The sequence below is a fragment of the Momordica charantia genome (assembly GCF_013281855.1).
Source record: "Momordica charantia cultivar OHB3-1 chromosome 1 unlocalized genomic scaffold, Mcharantia_2.0 BLBB01000001.1, whole genome shotgun sequence".
NCBI lineage: Eukaryota > Viridiplantae > Streptophyta > Magnoliopsida > Cucurbitales > Cucurbitaceae > Momordica > Momordica charantia.
This window is the reverse complement of record NW_028275157.1, coordinates 11149940-11174361: the sequence shown is the minus strand read 5'-3', so window position 1 is coordinate 11174361 and position 24422 is coordinate 11149940.

The following is a 24422-nucleotide window of genomic DNA, read 5'->3' as shown; positions in this document are numbered from 1 at the left end:
CCTCAAAACTAGAAGAGTTAAAATGAAATTAAAGCAAAATAAAAGTACTAATTTAAAATGAATATTTTAAACTAGATTTAATTTTTATTATTATGCATTATAAGTTTTTATTTCATATATTATCATGTTTTTTTTTAATAAATGGTGAGTTAACTTTACCTCTATAGGTTGACTCAAAAAAATAAAATAAAAAATAAAAAAATAAAAAAATAAAAAAACTTTACCTCTATAGATAACATATTTAATATGGGTTGTTTTTATTTGTACCCTCCACCTTTTATCACAATTATTATTTGTTAGATTTTTTTAAAATACATATGAAACAACATAAAACTAAAAATAAATGAATAAATATCGGAGGATACCAAAAATTAAAACTTAAAATAAAAGAAAATAACTAAAAAAATGAATAAATATGGGAGGCTATCATCCACGTTGCCACGGCGGTACTGCAGTTCAACGTTACCCGTCGCTTGTTGCTATTGTTCGACGTCGCTCACAATGACTTGTTGGTGTGCACTCGGAGTTTAACGTTGGAAAAAAAAAAGCAACAGAGTGAACAGTAACAATAGGAGTAGGGGATCAATAGAGGATGGAGAAGGAGAAGAGGTAGGGGAGAGTAATTTTTTTTTGTTTTATTATTATTTTCCAATTATATAAGATGTCACGTCATATATTTTTATTATAAAATGCGTGTGACGCTCGAGTAGGAAGGAGGGATACATTGATGAATCAGTAACAAATCTGAATGAGAGGGATCTTGAGATCACATGGTTAAAAAAGACTTAGAAGAATTAATAGTTATGCATATTTCTTTTCGATTGCTCAATTATAAGAACTTCAAAGTTAAGCGTGTTTGGCTTAGAGCAATCTTAAATCAGTGACCTATTAGTTGATTAGGGACGAAATCGACCAGTTGTACAAATTTGATGGACCAAAAAGATACTTTACTTAAAAAGAAAATAATGGAAGTGAATATCATCACTTTTTACTTTTATGAATTTGGCCGTGGAAATTGTTTAAAGTTGGAAGTTTGAGGAATTTAGAAGAAGTTTTAAGATTAATATAAACAATCTAAATTTTGAAATATAATAAGTCAACCAACCATCAAATTATTAACAAACTCTATTAATCCTCTTGTTCTTAAATTGAATCTTCTAAAACGAAATCATTTTGTTTTGTCAAATTGAAATCATTAAAACTAAATAATTCAAATTAGAGTATAATATGATTCTCGTAGCAAGAATCTAATCTAGTCTATTGTTTGCCAAAGAATATCTTCCTACTCTTCATTGGTAGAGTTATGTATTTTGAATAATGACAAGTCGATGGACGGATTACACGTCTGCATATCTAATAGGCATCAACATTTAAAATCTCACTAGAAAATAATTCTATATATCTTAGTCGATTTATTATTTGGAAATCGTTACTTAATTAAAATGTATTTTTTAATTTGTAGATCATGAAGAACCATGAGAGATATATTGGTGGTCCCGTCGAGCCGATATACTTTTCTCTAGCCAAGAGATATAAGTCCACGTAATTCTATTGTTACACACCAATTAAAAATGGAAGTTTACAAATATAAAAGAAAACCACAAAAATGGAAAAATAAATAAATAAATTTGTCGAAATAAAAAGGAGTCTAGAGAGAGGAGTTGACAGAAAAAGACTATTGACTTATTTAAAGCTAACGGTCAAATTCTGCTGCTTACGTTACAGTCACTGACCGGCCACGTGGTGCTGCCCTCGGTCATTTTCCGCTGTGAGATAAAGATTTTCACTTTTCTGACGTAAGGATGGCTTTTCTCTTTTTCCATTTCCATTTCCATTTCCTTTTTTCATATATATATATATTTTAAAAATATACATTTCATCCTTATATTTTTATTAAAATAACGATTTAGTCCATAAATTTTTTATTATAATGGTTTAGTACCTGAACACGATTTCATTTATGGAAACTGGGAGATTTTCATTTAAATTATTTATATATTATCTATGTAGTTTTATTTATTTATTTTAATATATAAAATATTATTTATTTTTTATTAGTATTTTAGTTACTTCATATTTATTTTATTGGTTTTTTAATATTATTTTTTTAAAAAAATGTATTTTTTATTTAAATTAAATAAATTTAATTTTATGTCAAATTAAGTTTTTTTTTTTACAAAATATGACTAATTATACAATAATTTATTTAAAAAATTCACTACAAATTGAAAATAAAAATACTTAAAATTTAGGTAACAATTAGACAAAAAAGATAATAAATCTATTTTAAATTTAAAATAATAGGATAATAGTTATACAGAGAAGAAAATTATTTTAAATAATACTAATTGAAATTGAGATATTTTTATAATAAAGAGATTAAAAGGTTGGAGAATAAAATTATCCTAAAGAATACAAAATTGAAATAAAAAAATGTAAAGAATAATGGGACAGAGAATCAAACGTGGGCAAGGAGGGAAAATTAGCTACAAGCTAGTTCCGAGGTGGATTTTGTGAATTTAGTTAAGAGTATATATACACTTTGTCAGTCCATGCTATTTCTATCCCAACACGTGGCTTTTTGGAGGCAATACCACATCGAAGTTGCGACTAATGGTTACGATTTTCACAAAATTGTAGTTATTAGCTTCGATTTAAGCTTAAATCGTGTCTCATGACTACGATTTTACCTCAAACTGCATCCATTACATGCGATTTACCTGACATCGTAGTCACTATCCTATTTTTGAAAATATTTTCAAACTTACATTATTTGTGTCATTTAAAAAAAATCTAAAACAATCAACAATAACTATAATTTAGTACTTAAAATATTTCTTCCGTTGTGACACTATCAAATCCAAAAATAAAATAGAAAATAAGATAGCTCTAAAGATAGATTAAATAAAATTATTTTAAGGCAGTTCGATAGTCTAAAGAATCTTAGGGCCTGTTTGGTTGGAAACTCGGATTCTGTTTTTTGTTTTCAGGAATACGCATTTGATAGGATTTAGGAGATTTATTTTTTAAAACTGTTTTTGGATTCTGTGATCCAAACAGTAGAAATTCTGAAAACGACTTTTTTATATTTTCAATGTTTTCAGATTCATAATTTGAAAATTTTAAGATGCAAAATTACATTAAAAATGATAAAAACTTTGATAAATATATTACTTCATATTATAAACTCTTTTATGTTTGTTAAAATTAAAACAGATAAAATATAATGTATTCTAAATTATATAACCTTGTAAAATAATAATTATACAAAATTCATCAAACAATGTTAATAAATTAATTAATATGAATTTAGATTAAACTAAATATTTAGTTTGTAACGTAACTACCCCTGGTTTACAAATATATTACCAAATACACATTGAATAATTTTTTAAATTGAGATTCAATTACCAAATCTGCTACCAAACACATATCTGAAAATGCTGAAAATAAAGAACAATTCTGATTTTTATTGAGTCTATTGTTTTCAAATTTTTATTTTCTGATCGGGAAGCAAATACACCCTTAGAGGTTGGATTTCCTTCTCCTACTAGCTGCTAGCTGCGTAAATCATTATTTGGCGAAATATTAAATAAAAGAAAAGAATAATAGAGGTGTAAATATTTTGAGACTAAAATTGTTTTGGTTTTTCTTGTAATAAACCCAACAAAAGTCAACGAGTTAATAAAAAGATAAAAAAAAATAAAAACTCAAAACACAAAAATTGATTTTTTTTCTTTAAACATGGAAAATGTAGAGAAAATTTATAATACATAGCTAAAATATTTGCCATATCCAATATATATACAGGTATATCAAATCGAGTATATATATCATGTATATCATTAATATATCAACATTCATAATAGTGTTATTGATTTCTTCAGTAATATAACACAAGTATATAAATAGTATATCAACATTCCTATCATATACAAAAGATAACATTTAAATTATAAAAGACAGACGTTTTATCTAAAATTTGTAAATAACACGATACAATTCAATCAGAGAAACTTAATACAGTAAAAAAAAGATCATATATCAAACATACACATATCATTGATAAATATTGATATTAGATATATAAGGTATCAACCATATATACATATATTTTTTTGCTGCTTTTGCAAGCTCCAATGTATTATAATTATTATTTTAAAAATAAATATTTAATGAATGAAGCTTCAATTAAAAATACTATTACAAAGGTGTGATTTGACTATTTTAAAAATCATACATTACCACATTTTAAATTTTAATTTATTCGAGACATCCCAAACTAGTATTTTATTATAACTCAGCACTCTCGTATGGAATTGTTTAAATCATACTCAATTGTTTGTTGACTGAGAATTAAAATTTGATCTTATCATTTGGCAACCTATGACGATGCTGATATAATAGTATTAGTTATATAATTGGGTGATGCAAGAATTTAGTTTCGATCTCAAGCATCGATAGTTTCAGCGAACACTTGCACATAAATAAATCTGCACATCAGTGTGGTGCTAAACTCGACATTTTTCGATGCCTATATTAGGAAAAGCACACCTTGGGTCCTAGGTTGTCTTTCATCTTATTTATAGAGGGAGTTTCATTGGACTGCTTGAGTGGACTTGCTCAATTGGATTTTAGTAAGTTCAAGTCTGATCTGGTTGGGTTTATCTGACCTGGGTGGTTTGACTCAGACGACTCGACTCATATCACATAAAGGAAACATAGTATGAAATAATTGTGGGATTTAGATCCAACGACATTGGAGTTATTGTATAATTATTTAATTGTGGATTTTGTGTATTAATCAGCTGAGAAACTTGATTTTTATTAAATTGGTTAGCTTTTGTATTATTTTAATTAAGGGATGAATTCGCAATTTAATAGAAAATTTTTATCTAAGTTTAGAATCAGTAATTAAAACTTATCAAAATAAATACATCCACATATAAAACTTAATTAAGCATATTTGGTATTAAAAAAAAAACTTAAAAGTTACTTATTTTGAATGAAAATAATTAGACATATTTTGTCAAATTTTTTTTAAAAAGAATTAGACATATTTTGTTTAAAAAAGAAAATTATTTAAAACAAATAGACAAATTTTTGGTGAAAAAGAAGTTGAAATACTATTTTGGTCCCGATACTTTTAGCCTTGGTCCATTTTAGTCGTGGTACTCTAAAAATGTTCATTTTGATTCCTATACTTTTAACTTTGGTTCATTTTAGTTCCTGCGTACTTTGAAAATGTTCATTTTGGTTTTTGTACTTTTAAAAAGTGATAACTTTAGTCCATCTTCACAAGATTTTAACACAAATTTTACACCTAATGGAAACTATTTAGTATAAAGTAATGTCTACATTGCAAGAAATATATTGGTTATAATATGGTGTTGAAATTGTGAAGAAAAAATGATATTTAAAATAAAATGAAAGGACCAAAATGATTACTTTTTAAAAGTAAATGGACCAAAATGAAATTTTCAAAATACAATTACTAAAATGAACCAAAGGAGGTGGGGGATTCAACCTTATGATATTTTGGTTAGAGATATATGTCAATTACCGTTGATATAAGCTCATGCTGGTAGCAAACACCAATTTAGTGCTTTCCATAATACACTTAAATGTTATTTAATTAATTAAAATCTAAGGAGCACATGCCTTCTGGCCCCATGTGGATTCGCGGGAACGTTCTTACTTTAAATACAATCGGAATGACTAAATTGTCCTTAAAAGATTTATTCTTCTAACTATTTTTAAACTTATAAATTTAGGTATGCTATTTTTAACTTTACTATTTTTTAAACCACAAAAAATAGCTTATTGTTTCTTTATAAATAAAGACTTGTTTTTGTTTTAGAACATAAAAAAGAAAACTTTTATGAACGTAATTTATTATATTCGTCTCCTTCGAGTGTACGCCTGACTTTAAAGTTGTGTTAACTTTATAGAGTAATCAGCGAGCATGCGATGTAGTACCATGATCATGTCTAAATTGCTTTCAAGACAGTGACTTCGTCCACGACACAATGATCTTTTTCATTAATCCTCGTTTGTTCCAACAAAATGCTGACGTGATATATGCTGATTATACTAACAACCTACGATTTGACATGATGTGATACCGTATAAAACGCAGTATTTTAGGTTAAATAAGATAAAGAAAGAGACATACTAAAAAAATCAGTTTAAAATATATTCCACCGACCCATCCGATCACTCGCCCTTATTTTATCATCCTAGTCATCGGAAGAAAAAATATATATATATATCAAGAGAGATTACTTCCTCATCCACAATTTTTTTTTTTTTACAAGAACTTTTATCATCCCTAAAGGCACCTAACTAAAAAAGAAACTTACTTGTATTGCCATATATGGAGACAATTTTATTGACTTTCGAATAGATAAGTGGATAAGTTGATAGTTGGATTCTCCACCCAACAATTATTGAACTAAAAAAATTGCTTGTATCGTGAGCGTTGATCATTTAATTGAATAATTGATCGAGAAGCACCAAGTATTTAATTACAAAATAAGTATAAATATAACAACAATTTATTACTATTATTATTTGGTTTACATAATACATGAAGTAGCTATCAATTGCGTCAAGTAGAAAAATTATTGTAGTTATTAAAAATTAAGAAGAAATGGTAGCCAAGAAAAAGCCATGGCCATGCCAAAACATTGGCGTGTTGAATTTGAATTGGACCATTAGTGATAGCAACTAGAAACTTATATTTGAAGTGAAAAATATATTGTAAACTTTTTTTAAAATAAAAAGAAATAATTAAAGTATCCTGAAATTTAAAAAATGTCTAACCGATCTCTAAATTTTAAATTTTGTATTTTTTAAGTTTTTAAACTTTCAATTTTGCATGTGGTAGGTTTGTTAAATTTTTAAAATATTGAATATGCCAAAGACCTATTAGATATTTTTAAATTTCAGTGATCTATTACTATTATAGATATTTTTAAAGTTCAAGGACCTATTAGATACAAAATTGAAAGTTTAGAGCTCGTTTGGTAATGTTTCTGTTTTTTGTTTATGGTTTCCAATTTTATTAAGAAATCTAAACCTTTGACAAACTATTTATGTTTCTTGTTTCTTATTTTTTTTAGAATATTTTCAAAATTGTATAAAAATTTTGGAAACGACCAAAACAAGTTTCTTTGTTTATTTGAATCCATGGGGTGTTGGAGTCGTGCACCTCTGTTTTTCTTTATCAAAACAAAGGAAACAAAAACAAGAAACAAGAAACGAAAACGTTACCAAACGAGCCATTAGGGACCGATGAGACACTTTTAAAAGTTTAGAAACCTATTGAATATAAATATGAAAGTTTAGGAAATAAACCTACAATTTAACAAAAAAAATATATTATGTTTAGCTATTAAACAACTATTCTTTTAAGTGTTGAAGAAAGTTCGAACATGCAATGGACCAGAAAAGAAAAATCCTAGTTATAACCATTATGGGTGACTACTACAAGTACAAAACTACGTTATTAAATATGATAATCTCTATAAGTCCAAATTAAAATGACTTCATAATTTTAGAAACAATTTGGGCAATCAAATCAATTGTGATTAATGATTGAAAGAGCTATTTAAAAAGAATTGAATGGTAATGTTTCAATGGCTATGGATAAGAATGCATATTTTTAATACAATATGATGCTCATTTTTTAGGTAAATTAATATATAATTTTTATATATCTTTTCATATTGGATTGAGACTTTTGAATAGACAAATTTAGGAGTCTTGATGAAGATTAGGGGTGTTGATTTGAAATATTAATATAATATTAAAATATATTTTATACCAATTAAATTGAAAATACTTTCAATTTAATGGTGTTTATGCAAAAATTTGCACAACAGTTATTTGCATCGAATCCGGTCCTAGCTCCGACCTGAAAGACTGGAGAGACCTACACAAGAGGACAAAATCTCCGACGCCCAAGTCAGTAAGTAGCTCGGACTCACTATTAAGTTCGAGGAGAAAATCGATGCCGGATGGTGAAATGGGGCCTCTATTTATAGGTTTAGATCCTGACACGGGTCACGACAGACAGTTACCTTGGTCGTTTTCAGGTCGGATATGTCGAGTTCTAATAGATCGAGCTCGGATATTTTAGAGGTAATACAATTAGGAGTAATGAACTTCCGAGGAGGAGCTTTGCAAAGCAACTCTTCAAAACAATCTCTTCTGACTGCTGATCTCTGTCGTCCACGTGGCAATTGGATATTTTATCTCCGAACAAATGGATTGACAATCTTTCATGAAGTAGGAACCTACCAACTTTTCTCTTAGGATATTGCCAAACTTGAGTAACATTATTGTTATAGAAAATTAATCAATTAAAAATACTATTATATTAATAAATTTGCCGACTCATAATATATTTAAGGTAAAATACATTTTTAGTTTTTTTGAGTCGGAGAATATGTTTCTATCTGATTTTTAGATTTAAAAAACGGACATTTTATATATTTTAACACTTCATTTAAAAAATCTAAGTAGAGTTTGACTCATTAACTATCACATAATTTTTCTTTTTACATGCATTTAAAATTATTTTTTAAGATTGGGGAATAATGTGTTAGTTTTTTTTAATACATTAATTTGGAACCTAAAACTGTATCCTGCACAAAATTATTTAACATAATTAAAAAATGACATATCTTTCAACTTTTGATTTTGATTCTAATAAATTCATGTATTTAACGATGATTTAGTATAACATGATATAAGAGAATAGACTAATTGTATAAAGTAAGGGCGAGCGAGCAAAAAATGTTTGATTCAACAAATAGGTATAACATATTTTAAATTGATCTTTTTTGTTTGTCCACCTTTATTTTTATTCAAATAGCCTACTCCAATTCATCTGGGATTATTACTATTTCTCCAATGAATGGATCCCAAAAATCTGTCTGTACAAACGATCTAGACCTGTATTGAGAATTTTCTTAGGGTTGATAAGGTGAAATGGGGCACCATAGCCCATTGAGTGCTCTACCTCGAACCATTGACATCATACGCTCTACTAAAATAGATTTTGCAAAAAACCAGCTATATCCGATCTTGGTGGCCTTCACCTCTAACCACAAGTCATCTCCGTAGTTTGTCACATACATGGACTCGATCCTCCAAATATCAACTTTGGAGTAATAGACACAACTATAGAAATATACTAAATTTATAATTTCCATATATCTAACAATAAAAAAAAAACAATCATTGTCAACTCGAGCATAACTCTATTAAGGTACTAATATTTGACTAAATAATTAGTTCAAATCTTCTTTTTATCCTCAAAACTGAGAAAACCATTTTTTTTTGTTTTTCAAACGCACAAAAATCATATTTCATTTCTCTCTCCTTTTTTTAATCCAGTTACTTTTATATTAGAAAACAAATATTAAATGGACATTTTTTTTAAATATTACCACTTTTAAAATTTATTCAAAAAATATTATAACTTTCAAATTTATTCCAAAAGTGATACTTCAAAAAAATATATATCCTATCAATAGGTCGTCTCAAGATGACCTACCAGTAACGTTGCTTTAAAGAAAAAAGAAAGGTGTCTCTTCGAGAGATAACCAAACGACGGAAGATTTCTTGAAACATGAATAAATTTAAAAGTTATAATATTTTAAGAAATCAAGTTTTAAAATTAGTAATATTAAAAAGAAGTGTTCAGTATATTTATAAGGTAGAAGATTGAACTCACAATTTTTTAATTGAAAATATATACCAATTATCACTGAACTAAACTCGCTGAAATTTATACTGCATTGAAAAAGCTATAAAAATAAATTTCGGATGAAACGGAAAATCAGTGGTCCTGTGAATTGAATAAAGCTCCCCTTTATTTTTCCAAATGTTATCTCGTGTTTGACAACGGCTTACGAGTTAGGAGGTTGCTTCTATCCAATAATAATAATAATAATAATAATAATAAAATAATTTTTAGACTATTTTCAATTTTGTCTTTAATATATATTTTTTCTTTAATTTTATCAAAGATGACAATTATCAAATTTATCTTCGATGTATTAATAAGTTTCAATTATTTTCTCAATTTCATCAAAGATAATAATGATCTATTTTATCTTTAATCCCCATGATGTACTATAAATAAATAAATAAAATTATCTATAAGGTATTAAATTGTTATTAATATAAAAATAAAATATCGTTTGAATATTATTTTATTATTAAAGCCCCAATTATTTATCCCTAAAGAATCATAATGAAAACTTTGATTCCTTTTATGGTATCTATCGTGAATGAATTAAATGGTGAGACTCACCTCAAACTTTGCAATTTCATTCCCCCAATTAAATGGTGAGACTCACCTCAAACTTTGCAATTTCATTCCTCTGGTGCAAGCTCATTGTACCGCTACAACCTCATCAATCTCATTTTCATTCCTTATTTCGTTGACCCACATATTTATTATAATTAATTTACAATTTTTACCAGTTCCCTCTCATCTATTAATTAGATCGTACAATATTTAATTAATTTTTTATACTTTATAATTTCTTCTTCATTTTTTATTAGTTTACGTGATTTTATTATATAATATTATAAACTTATATTAATTAATATCAATAGGTTTTTAAAATATAAATTATTATTTTTAAATATTAGATAATAAAATTTAATAATATTTTTTAGTTAGGATTATCTAATTTAATTCTTAATTTTTTTAATTATTTAGTATAAGTTGGTATTATTCACCATTAATTTTTATTTATGAAGAAATAAAAATAAAAATATTAAAGAAGACTAGTGTGTCTAAATAAGTGGAAAGTAAGTCAAAGTGAACATAGTTCAGCAATAATTGACATATATCTCCAACCAAAAGATTGTGAGTTCGATTCCCCACCCTCACATGTAGCGTTTCTATTTTTTGTTTTTTAGAGTCTGTTTGGTAATGTTCTCGTTTTGTTGTTTATATTTCCACTTTTTAATAACGAAAAATAGAATTGTATGGCCCCCAATACCCACCAATGCAATAATGATAAGACTAAATTTTTATTTATGTTGAAAGAAATTGGAACAAGAAAAAAAATTTGTTTTTGTTGTTTATAAAATTTCTGTACGATTTTGAGAATGTGTCTAAAAGGAATGAGAAACAAGAAACATATAGTTGTCCAATGCTAAGATTTCTCAGTAAAATTGAAAACAAAAAACAAGAAACGGAAACATTATCAAACGGCCCCTTAGTTTTTTGTTCCTCATTCCTAGTTTTTAAGAAACGTAAGCAACAAAATCAAGTTCGTTGTTTGAGTTTCTTATTCTCGTTTCCCGTTTTCTCCAAAACAGAGATAAGAGCATTATTTTATTATTCTTGAATTATAAAATACATAATAAATATTAAAAATAAATATAACATAAAATTTTTGAATGTTTGATTAAAATTCAATTTTTCATATTAAAAAAATACATTTTATAATTTAAAATTCTAGATAACAAAAAACAATGAAATTGTTGCAAAAAGTAGTTTTTGTTTTTTTAATGAAAAGGAAGGAAAATAGGAAACAAGAAATAATTATATATGCAACTTGATTTTTATTTACTACAAAAACAGGAAACAATAACTAAAAAAAAAGAAGAAAAATAGAAACGTTAGGCCCATTTGATAATTTTTTCATTTTTCGTTCCATGTTTCTTATTTATCCGGTCATGTTTCTAAAGTTTGGCAAAAAGGGGAGGGAAGTCACTTGCGCCAACCGACAAAACACCTATTTCAATTTATAAAACACAACATAAATTATTTATTCTAAGACGTTCTTGGACACATGAAAATATTAAAAAAGAAAAAAAAACGAAAGGAACGAAACTACTCTTTATAGTTTTTATTGACATCTTTTAAACATTTCTCAAATTTTAAGAACAAGAAACGGAGTAGATTATCAAATAAGTCTATTTTAAAAAAAATAGAAATGAAAATAAGAAGCAACAAATGAAAACATTTGGCAGAATACTTAGTTTGTAAGAAATTGGAAAAGAAAAAATTGGACAGCTATTGAAACAATTAATTCGGAGCACTACTGGCGGCTACGGCTAAGGGAATCAAATTCAAAACAAAATATATCCAAAGCTTATTCTGCAAAAGATCCACATTTTTTGACTTAGAATATTAAATTAATTAAATTAAAATCGATTGGAATTTATTGGTCTTTTCACAAACCCACAATCACAAATATTAAATTCAATTAAAATCCCCCAATGCCAAACCCTTTGCCTTCAAAATAGAATAAATACTTATCTTGTAACTACTACTCAATACGATTTTCTTTTTCTTTTTTCCTTTTTCGTTAATATATTTTTTTTTTATTGACTACGATTATATTTTGACGAGTAAGAGAAACGGATGTAAAAAAAGAGGATAGAAAAGAGATCTTTTATTTTTTCAAAAGAAAAAAAAAAGAAAATAGTTGCGTTGTTATTGATAGGTTAGAAATAGATTTAAATTTTAAGCTTCACATGTAGTTTTTAATATAGTTTGTTTACGCTGAATTCTTAATTATCTTGAGAACGTGTACGGATCGGGTATGATCTAGTTATCTAGAACGAGTTATGTAAGGAAAGACCTGCATAAAGGGAATAAATACTCTGACGCTCAAGTTAGTAAGAGTCTAGCTCTCAAGACGTGGAATCAAATTGCATACCTATGTATGGAATTATGCTCCTACTTATAGGGTGAGAAGTAGTAGGTACACACATCATTTTGTTAAACCATTCCAAAATTTTTGGAGTGATTATAGATAGTTGGACGTCTTATCTCAACGCATGGCTTTCCCTCCTGACCGAGCTATCGAGTTATCGTTAGTCGAGCTACCTATATAGGCCAACCATTGAGTATTTCCAAGATAATATAGGGAAAGACCCGACAAACTGGTCTTTTCTTGCTCTCCACATGACACATTGTATTTTACCCTCCATCATAGCTTAAATCTTATTTTGGACTTAGTATTTTTAGCCTTGTGTTTATTTTAGTATATGTAGTTTCGTGTTTTTCATTTTACTCTATGTAATTTTAGCTTTTATCCCTCCTAGTTTCAATTATATATATATATATAACCAATTTCAATTTTAAATTTTATTGCTATAATGTTTGTATTGTAATTGTGAAAATTTAAGAAAATAAATAAATCAAAATAGTCATTTCTTAAAAGTATAAAAATTAAAATGGACAAAAACTAAAAGTGTAATATTACAAATATATGAGAGTGGGCATTAGTACCTACTATAATTTGAGCTGAGATGTAGAGACGATATTAACTACAACCTAAACTATGCTTAGGTTGGTAATAAATACATAATTTAGAGATTTTCAATCTTGATTTTACTTTAAATAGAGATTCTTCACCCTATTTGACATACCTTTTGACTCGATAATAACTTTTATTGTAATTATTTATGAGTTAGTGATAAGGATTTTTTTAAAAAATAATGTTTTTTAAAAAATAATGTTTTTTAAAAAATAATGTTTTTTAAAAAATAATGTTTTTTAAAAAACAAATGACACAGATAATGTAGGTTTGAAAGTATTTTCAAAAGTAGGATGGTGAAATCGCAGTCAATTACTGCGATTTTATGAAAGTCGCAGTCATTGCCGCAACTTCGGTGTGACATGGCTTTAAGGATGCCACGTGTTGAGATGAAAATCGCATGCAGTTGTTGCGAGTTATATATGGTATATATATTATTTTGTCACTTGGTTCAATGGTAAGAATTGTGCAGCATTCCCTCTATTCATGGGTTCAAATTCCTACTCTACTATAAGACCTTCATTTTTTTCAATCTCTCTTTTAACGTTTTTATTTATTTCATTTCTCTTTTTACTTTCTTTTAAGTTTTTTTCTTTCAATTTCTCTTTTTAACATTTTCTATTTCGTTTATTTATTTCATTTCTCTTTTTATTTTCTTTTAAGTTTTTTTCTTTCAATTTCTCTTTTAACATTTTCTATTTCGTTTTCTCTTTTGACTTTTGTTTTAACTTTTTTTTTTCCATTTCTCTTTTAACGTTTTTTTTATTTATTTCATTTCTCTTTTTACTTTTTTTTAATTTTTTTTTCAATCAATTTCTCTTTTAATCTTTTCTATTTCGTTTTCTCTTTTAATTCTTTTTTTTTGTCCAATTTGTACTTCTACTCCATGTTTTTTACATTTTTCTATTCCAATTTCTCTTTTAACCGTTTTTTTATTTCATTTTCGCTATTAACTTCTTTTTATTTTCAATTTTTACTCTTCCAACGTTTTTTTAACATTTTTTTTCTTCAATTTCTCTTTTAACCTTTTTTTTTTAATTTAATGTTCTCTTTTTACTTTTTTTTAATTTCATTTTCTCTTTTTTAACTCCTCGTTATTTTCAATTGTTTGTTGCTGTTACATACATGTGATTCTTTTTATATAAATTATTGTAATGTTTAGTATGATCTAAGATTTATTGAAAAAATATGTTCTAGACGAATGTATGATTTTACTTATAATAAAATAATTATATTTTATAGGTAAAATAAATAAAAACTATATAGAAAATATAAAATAGAAAATAAATAAAATATTAATAAAATAAAATATTTTATTCGTAAAATAAATAAAAGACTACATAAATAAATATATAAATATTTTAAATGAAAATCGAGTTCATTGTATGCGACTTTCCATAAATAGAAATTGCGTACAATGTACGCAACTTCTATAAATGGAAAGTCGCGTACAATATACGCGATTTCCTTGCTGAGTTATTCTTCGAGGTCCACCTCATATGCGATTTTTGACTTTGACTAGTACCTAACCTATTTTTGTCAATAGTTTGAATGTATAACTTAATTTTGCAATTTTTTATTTATACTGCATTTATTTTGTTATTATTTTTAAATATACATTATTTTTGTAATTAGTTTTTTAAATTACATTATTCTTAAACTTTCTCCTTGTGACAATGCCAAGACTTCTTTTCCTTGAAATGTTCTATTTTAAACATTTTTCTTATATTATATATTACATAGTAATTAATAACACTGTACACTAAACTATGAATAATTGGTACATTATTTGATCATCCATGCAATTTGAAAGTCATTTCCATAAATTTATGATTTGCAAAAGTTTCACAATGTATAAATTATATACAATGATGTACAAATAATATTTTTGGTGAAAGCATTTAATAAATTTTAATATGATATATGCTTTCTTTTTCAATAAATTTACATCGTCAACTCTACTGTTGATGTAACATCTATATAGAACTATTCTTCATATCAACTTCAATATGATGTCATATTAGCATTTATTATTTTTTTTATATTTATATTATAAAAATATTAGGCGCAAATTCAAACTGATAGCCATTTTCGAGAAAATAGAAATGTCTTAACCAATGAATTAACAATATTATCGCAAAGTTGTGATACCATTTACTATCATGTTCTCCATTTACTATAGGGTATGTTTGGGAGTGATTTTGGCCGGGTCAAAATCACTTTTCTATTGTCAAAATCACTTCCCTTTTCATGGATCATATTTGCCAAATTAAAAAATTTTATTTTATGAAAGTTTAACATCACTTTAAATTGATTTTAAGGTATCATTTGAATGATAAATTTGGAGAATCAATTATATTTAAATTTATATTTCAAAATCACTCCTTCTACCATTACTCTCAAACACATCCTAACTTTACTAACCAACCTGAGCATAAATTCAATTAGTTTATAGTAGACATACATCTCCTATTAAAAGTTGTGGGTTGGAATCCCCACTCCTACTTGTTGTATTGAAAGAAACTTTACCAATAAATAAGACCACTAAATTATGCTCGTAGCAGCAAAAAAACGCCTGTAACTATTAGATATTATATATTTTTTTCTCTCGCTACAACAATTCTAGCCTTCAGCAACGAAAATAAGCGACGAAAACTGTTTCGTCGCATAAAAGACGACGTAAACAGATTTCGTCGCATATGTAGCGACGAAAACATATATCGTTGCTTTTAAATATGACGAAAACGCATTTTGTCGCTCTTAAATGATGTTGTTTGCCAGTGCTTAACTTAAAACGCACTGGCAAAACGATGTCGTGGGCTAAGCGACGAAATTAATTTCGTCGCCCCTTGCCCAGTTTTCTTCCCCATTTTCCTTCTCCCTCCCTCCCTCCGTTGCTGCCGCGAGCCCCCGCTCCCCTTTCTTCCCCAGTTTTCTTCTCTCTCTATTGCTGCCGCGAGCCCCCTCTACCGCTGGTGGCGTCACCTTCTCTGCCATCCATTGTCGTATTGTCGCCATTGTGAATAGAAACTTTGCATGTGTTTTTTCCGATAAAGAAGGTTGGGTTAATCTAGATCTGAACGTGGCTTTTAACTTCCTTTTTAATCCGCTTTGTTTTGTTTGATTGAATTTGCAATTTTTTTTTTGTGTTTTTCATAAGCAAAAGAGAGAATTTGTAGCCATATTCCATTGAGGGATTGAGGAGCATTTGAGTATTTTTCTTTGCCGTCTCCTTATCCAATTCGTAAGCTCGACCTCCCTCTGTTTTTCTCTCAATGATTTTTTATCACTGCTGCATGTTGAGATTGCCTCCAATTATATTTCTGTTTCTTATCACACCTGTATTGTTTGGACTTTGGAATATGGAATGTTCATTATTCGGATAAATTATATTTTATTTTCTAAAAATATGTTTTCTCACCGTATTTAAATTAAATAGCTTTGAATAATTCAGTGACCTCTATTATTATTGTTGTTATTTAATTTGCCATGGCTAGATAGGGTTTCTTGCACATATAAAGTGGATTTTAAACAAAGTTCCAACAAAAGAAAAAAAAAAGTTGATTTCAGTTTTGTTTGAAAAAAAAATGGTGATAATTTCTAATACAATTGATTACCTTAAATATTGATTAACTATGAACTTAGTTTATTGTCAATTAATTTATATAAAGTGATATAAATCTACATATGAACAGTTACGCGTGTTCTCATTTTGTTATAAGATTTACAAGTTAACCACACTACAAACAAAAATAATTGATAGGTATATTTTTGCATTTTAAATAAATCTCATTTTGGAAAGAGTTGGTTGAAGAGGGAGAGTTTTGAGATTTATGTAGTGAAATTGCTTTAATCGAGCATAGTTCAAAGGGTTAAAGCACCTATCTCTGACCAAAAGGTTATGAGTTCGAACCTCCATCCCACATGTTGTACTAAAAACAAAAAAAAAAAGAAATGGTTTCTTTTTACCATTTCTCTTCTATGCATCTAATAGCTATAAAAGAGACAATAATACACTGTAAAATCCATTACCTTTGTGATTTAGTGCCATTAATCTTGCTCTTTAATTGTAGAAATTAGGTCAATCTTATCATAAATTATTTTTGCCAAATTTCCAAGTCCCTTCCGTTTCATTATTTTTTCCAAGTTGTTTTAGATTATATGTCTTATAGGGTCATATCGATATATATAGACTATTCTAATTATTATTCATTTTGAATGCTCAAAAGTTCTTTTAAAACAACTAGCAATTATACTCACGTGAATCACATGTGTTGTGAATACCGAATTGTTTGAATGGTTTTGTTTCTTCTCTTTAGAACTAAGTTTATTTTCATATCTTTTTTAACTTGTTATTACTTTGTCGATCCATTATATTCTACTATTGATTAGGAAAATTATGGATAGAGCTTGGATAAAAGACCCTAATAGGTTAAGCAAAGAATATAAAGAAGGGATTAGGTCATTTGTTGAATTGTCAAAGAATCATGTTGACGAGAGAGGGTTTAAACGTTGTCTATGCAAGAGATGTCAAAATACTAAATGGAAACGACTCTATGATGTTGAAGAAGATTTATATAAATATGGAATGTCTCCATCTTATAGTAGATGAATTTTTCATGGAGAAACTCCATATTTATCTGCTTATGTGACTCGAAGTGAAAACACCACACGTAATGTAGAGGGATCAGATGAAATTACTGAAATGTTAGATGATTTAACTAATGAGGTATATCATGGTCAAGATTACTCAACTAGAATTGGATCAAGTGATAATAGTCAAAGTGGAAGTAATAAGTTCCAATCGATGCTTGAGGAAATTAATCAAGAGCTATACCCTGGATGTACATCAAAGTGGGTGTTATGCGTTTATGTGTTTGGTATTATGACATTGGATGAGTTTGTGACATTGGGTTATGATTTTTTTCTTTTTGGTATTGTTTGGTATTGTGACATTGGATGAGTTTGTGACATTGGGTTATAATTTCTTCTTTTTGATAGTGTGACATTGGATGGGTATGTGACATTGGGTTATGAATTTATGTGTTTGGTATTGTAACAAAAGGGACAGGTTTGTGACATTGGATGAATTTGATATTTATTATGCATTTGGTTATTGTTTTACTATCATGTTAATTAGTTTAGTTTATTGATTTGATTTTATTTATTCACGGAGAATCTACTTTTATACTTATATTACAAAAATAATTGATACAATTCTTTGTGCACGATCGATGCTACAAGGATGGTGGAAGCTTGGACGTTGGAAAGGATTATTTGTGTGACTTTAGTTAGATGTTTGACGTTATTTTTCTTTCGTACTCTAATTTTATAATGAGTTTTATTTTTAAACATTTGCAATGTTATGAATGATACAATTGTTCAATGATATTTGCTACATTTTTTAAATTTAGCAACAAATTTTAAAGTCAAATTTTGTTATTATGGAAAAATGATGTATATCCGGCAAATTTCGGATGAGAAATCAACAACATTACAATGTTTGTATGGAAATCTTGGAAATTTAGGATTGAAATTAGGAAACAAAGAAACAATGAAATAATATTATTAATAAAAAAACGACGTTTTTTCAATTTTTCGTTGCCTGCAAAGAAAAAAAAGCGACGAAAACATATTTCGTAGCTTGCCAAGAAAGGAAGCGACGAAATTTCGTCGCCTCCGTAGCGACAAATTGCATTTCGTAGCTTTCCTGCATTTCGTCGCTTCCTTAGCGACAAATTGCATTTCGTAGCTTTCCTGCATTTCGTCGCTTCCTTAGCGACAAAAAAAAGCGTCGCTTAGGCAACGTTTTACCATTTCGTCGCTAAAAAGCAACGAAACCTTCTTTTTGTCGCTGAAACAATTCAACGATACAATGGATGCGCTGAAAATTTTTCGTCGCTGAAAGCCTTAAATTCTGTAGTGTCTTTTTAGTACAACATGTAAAAGTGAGTGGAGATTCGAACTCACGATCTTTTAGTTGAAGATAGTTGTTAGTATTATTTACCTATATTCAATTATTTATCTACATAACAGTAGACTTTAAATTGTTTGACATTTTTTTTTTAAAGTTTGAAATTGAATAAATAGTAAATTAGCAATAAATTTAAACCTAACCTAGGTGTTGACAAAGATGTAACTGACAGTCAATATTCCCTTATCAGCCACGCGCTTAGCCCATTGCCCAATTCCGCGCGTGGGTATTGCTTCCACCAGCTGCCACGTATCCACCAGCTAGTTGTCATCTCTCGTAAAAAAATAATGTAATTTGAAAAATAAAAAACCAAAATAGAGTAGTTTTCAAACTAATCTCAAAGTGGGGCGATTTAGCAAACTCGCATCCATTGTAAACTCGTATGGAATGCACACAAATTGTGTCTGATGTGGCTCCAACAATGTATTTTATTGGAACCACTTGTGTTGTAGGAAATCATGTGCCTCACCAAACTATACACTGTACACAATTTTACCAAACTCGTGTACAATGCACACGAGCTTCGTCTCACCCACCTCTCATTTCTAAACCAAAAACCCTAATCCTGTCTCTCACTTTCTCTCCCCTCTCAACTTAGCCGCCGTCGCACTGCCATTGGTCGCCCTCGCTGCCTTCACCAACCATCGTCGGAGGTGATCTTATTCCTTCTTCTTTTTAGTTAGATTTTATTATGATTCCTACTCTTGTTGTTCATTCAGTCATCGCATCAAATTCAATTCATCCATCGAATTCATTACCACAACTATCACCTATTGAGGTAACACAACAAGATATGGATGATTTAATTCATCATCCATCATCACATATTGCTACGCCTCAACCTCGTCGTGGAGCTCGCCCAAGAAGACGGTCATCATGTGGTACATGAGTGTTTAGGGATGTTCTGTAATATTTTAGTTTGTTTACTTTTAAATCAACTTGTGTACTGAACTATTATTAATGGATTTGAAATTAGTTTATCGTTGAATTTATAATGTGGTATATGAATTTAGTGTACTGAACTTTTATTAATCAACTTAGGGTACATGAATTTAGTTCACAATTCAGCCCAGTTGCAAAAGACTAGGAAAAAAATTCAAAATTTTTGCAAAAAAACAAAAAAACAAAACAAATCTTACCTAGTATAAAAAATTTAGAAGAAAAAAAAAATATATAAACTAGGGTGATTAGTGTCAAAGTCAAAACTCTTGGGCAACGTACACACGTTACACATGTCCGCTTGAATCTGATGTGGTGGGTAGAGGGCCAGTTGGACTAATAAATCGTGAGAATTTTACGCGATTTGAGGGAACTCGTGTACAATGTACAGATTTTCCTAAAAAACGCGTACATTGTACACGATTTGAATGAACTCGTGTACCAAGTAAATCATGTACATTGTACACGAGTTCCCTCTGTAAACGTTTTCATGCTGAAAATATATATTATATATTCAAGCGGACATGTGTAACTTGTGTACGTTGTCCAAGAGTTTTGACTTTGACCATAATCACCCTGGTTTTGTCAATGGTTTTGGAATGTATCCTATTTCGGATTTATATTATTGTATTTGCATTTTTTTTAATTTTAGTTTGTAATCTACCTTAAATTTGTAATTTATTTTTTAAATTACATTATTTATGAAATTAGCCTGTAAAAAATATATGAATGATATATTTTGTTCAAGTTGTTTATAGATACCGTTTAAAAAATTTAATGAGTGAAGTGTCATGTTCAAATTATGATAGAAAGAAACGAAATAAAAATGAAAATTAAAGGTCTATTTGATAACATTCATTTTTCTTTGTTTTTCGTTTTCAATTTTATTGATAAACCTAACCATTTTAACTATTATGTTTTTTTTAGAAATATTCTCAAAATTGTATGGAAATTTTAGGAACAACAAAAATAAGTTACTTGTAATTTATTGTTGATATTTTCAATTTGTTTCAAAATATAAATAAAAAATATTATTTTATCATTCTTGAATTTATGGGTGTTGGAGCATGCAATTATATTTTTTCTTTATTCAAAAATATGTAACAGAAATAAGAACCCAAAACGTTAGATATTTGTTCCCCTTTTTTTTGTTTCTCATTTCTAATTTAGTTAAGAAACGTAAGCATTTTACAATTATTTATGTTTCTTGTTTCTCATTAAAAAAAAACGTTCTCAAAATTGTATAGAAATCTTGTAAACAACAAAAACAAGTTTCTTGAAATTTATTATTCTCATTTACAATTTGTTCCAAAACATAAATAAGAATATTGTTTTATCATTCTTGAGTTCGTGTGTGTTGGAGTCCGAGCCATACAATTATATTTTTCTTTATTAAAGGAGAAGAAACAGAAACTAGAAATGAGAACAGTAACATGCTGACTAGACTAAAATAACAACTTTTTAAAAATACAATAACCAAAATAGATGTTTGGAGAGTACCTAGACTAAAATAAATAAAATTTGAAAATATAAGAACTAAAATGAATATTTTGAGAGTAACCAAAAAAGATAATCCATAGCCTTTTATTTATTTATTTTTTTTTTGAAACTATCCATAACCTAACCGGATTTTTTTTAAATAATGTTTTTTAAAAAAACAAATGACACAAATATATGTTTGAAAGTATTTTCAAAAGTAGGGTAGTCAGGTAAATCGCATTTAATGGCTGCGATTTTAGGCCAAAATCGCAGCCAATGACTGCGATTTTGTGATAGTCGCAGTCATTGGGCGCTACTTCGGTGTGACATGGCTTTAAGGATGCCACGTGTTGGGCATGCAGTTGCTGCGAGTTATATATGCTATATATATTATTTTGTCATTTGGTTCAATGGTAAGAATTGTGCAGCATTGGTCATAAAGGTCAATATCAACCCTCTATTCATGAGTTTAAATCCCTGCTCTATTTCGTTTTTTACATTTTTCTATTCCAATTTCTCTTTTAACTGTTTTTTTATAAGTGGGGGCGGTAGATTAACTCACGACTTATCGACAAAAAACAGATGTTAACTACTGCTGAACTAAACTCATGTTGACTTGGATATATATTCATGTAAATCTGTACTGGTGTGCTTTCCTTAATATCTTGGGGAAAACAAATTTTGCCCAAATAAAAATTTACATCAATAACATGACTTTGAGTATGTGTTAATGCAAAAATGCATTCAAACCACACATAGGTTGAAACTCGATATTGAGTAAGGAAATTTAAGGTAAAAAAACAATCTACAAATAACAAAAATTGTTATTTTAAAAAGTTTTAAACATTAATATAGGCATTATAAAAGTTGAAGGACTAAAATGATTATTTTTTAAAAGTTTTGACCAAAATAAAACAAAAACAAAAAATTCGGAAACTAAAATAGTATTAAACTTCATCACATGAATTTTTTTCGCATAATAATTTCATTAAAATTTGTAAAATATATATTAAAGTTAGAAATCAAATTATTAAGGAAAAAAAACCCATAAGGATTAGGTATTATTATTATTATTAGCTATATATTTCTTTTCAATTATTTATCTGACGTGGCAAGTAGTAGTAATTACTAATAAATTTAACCTAAACCAGGTGTGACAAAATGCAAACTGAAAGTCAAAAAAATTCGCCGAGTCCACGGCTACCGTCACGGGCAATTTAGCATTGCCCAGTTAGCCACGCGCTTTCCCCTCGTCGGCGCGTGGACAAAGCTTCCCACATACGCCAAAACACATCCCCCATTACAATGCCGTACTCTCCTGCCCATGCCGAGTAACCCCAAAATTTATATGCGATTTTTTCTTTTTAAATTTTTGATATATTCTTTTAAAAATTATACTAAAAATATATTGTTTTTTAATTTTGCCAAGTATCCAGTCTATATTGGACATCGACTTTTTTATAGTATTACAAAAAATACCGATAAAATATAAAAAATATTAACAAAATATCATAGATATATCATTAATACTAATAATTTTTCGAAAAATACTTAGTTCATTGTCAGCGAGGACCAATCTTATTCTTCTCACCATTGAATGTTTGACAACTCAGAAAGAGAAATGCAAAACAATAATTCTTTTTAATTTAATAATGAGTTCTTGCTCATAAGAAAAGTATTTTTCTAATTTTTTATTGTTAAAAATAGTGAAATATTTATTTGTTAATTTAAATATTTGTTACGACTGTTTATAATTTTTTTTTTTAGAAATATCCATTAATATTGACATTTTATTAATATTTCTATTGACATTTTCATAAAATTGATATGTATCAACATCAATATGCCTTAGAAACATTGTATAATTAGTTGAATACAAAGAGATAGTATGATATGACAAATAATCTACCCTATCAAAATGTCTATTCAATAGAAATGTTTCTTCAAATTAAGAACTAATTATATATTATACTAGTTGATGCATTATCACTCTAACATTTTATACAATAGTGTCGGTTAAATTACAAATTTTGACAATTGTGTCTATTTTATATAGAAAAAAACAAATTTAAATTTCATTCATAAACTTTGGATCATGACCGTATGTAATTTCTAGTGCTACTAATTAGTGTGACATGTATGTGAACAAACGATTGATTTGCTACATACAATATGAGACAAGATAAGATCAGAACATAGATAATTGAATATTAAAATACCCCATTTTCGAAACAAAGCCATTTTTTAAATTGTTGTACGCTATTTTATCCCGTTTTCTATTTTCTTCCCCGATTTAAACGTTAAAATTAGATAAATGTCAAAATTAAATACCGAAATTTGATTTTTTTTTAATTTAAAACTAAATAGGCGCGTTGAGTGTTGAGCACAATTTTGTTGGAAAGTTAATGAAGAATTTACACGCCATCCCTTTTTAATTCTCCCTTGGATTCTCTCACACGCCTTTGACGGTAAAATGGACCAAATTTTTTTTTTCATTTTCTTTTTTTTTTCTTAAATAATTTTTTACTTAAGTGTAAATTTTAAGGAATTCTAAAACTTGACAAGTTATATAAATTTTCATGCTGACTTACCGTAAATTTAGATAAGTAAATTTGAACATAGCCTAATTGTTAAGGTAGTTTTTTTTTTTTGATCAAAAGGTTGTACGTTCAAATTTACATTGCAAAAAAAACTATAAATTTAGGTAAGTGATTCAATTTTTACCCTCC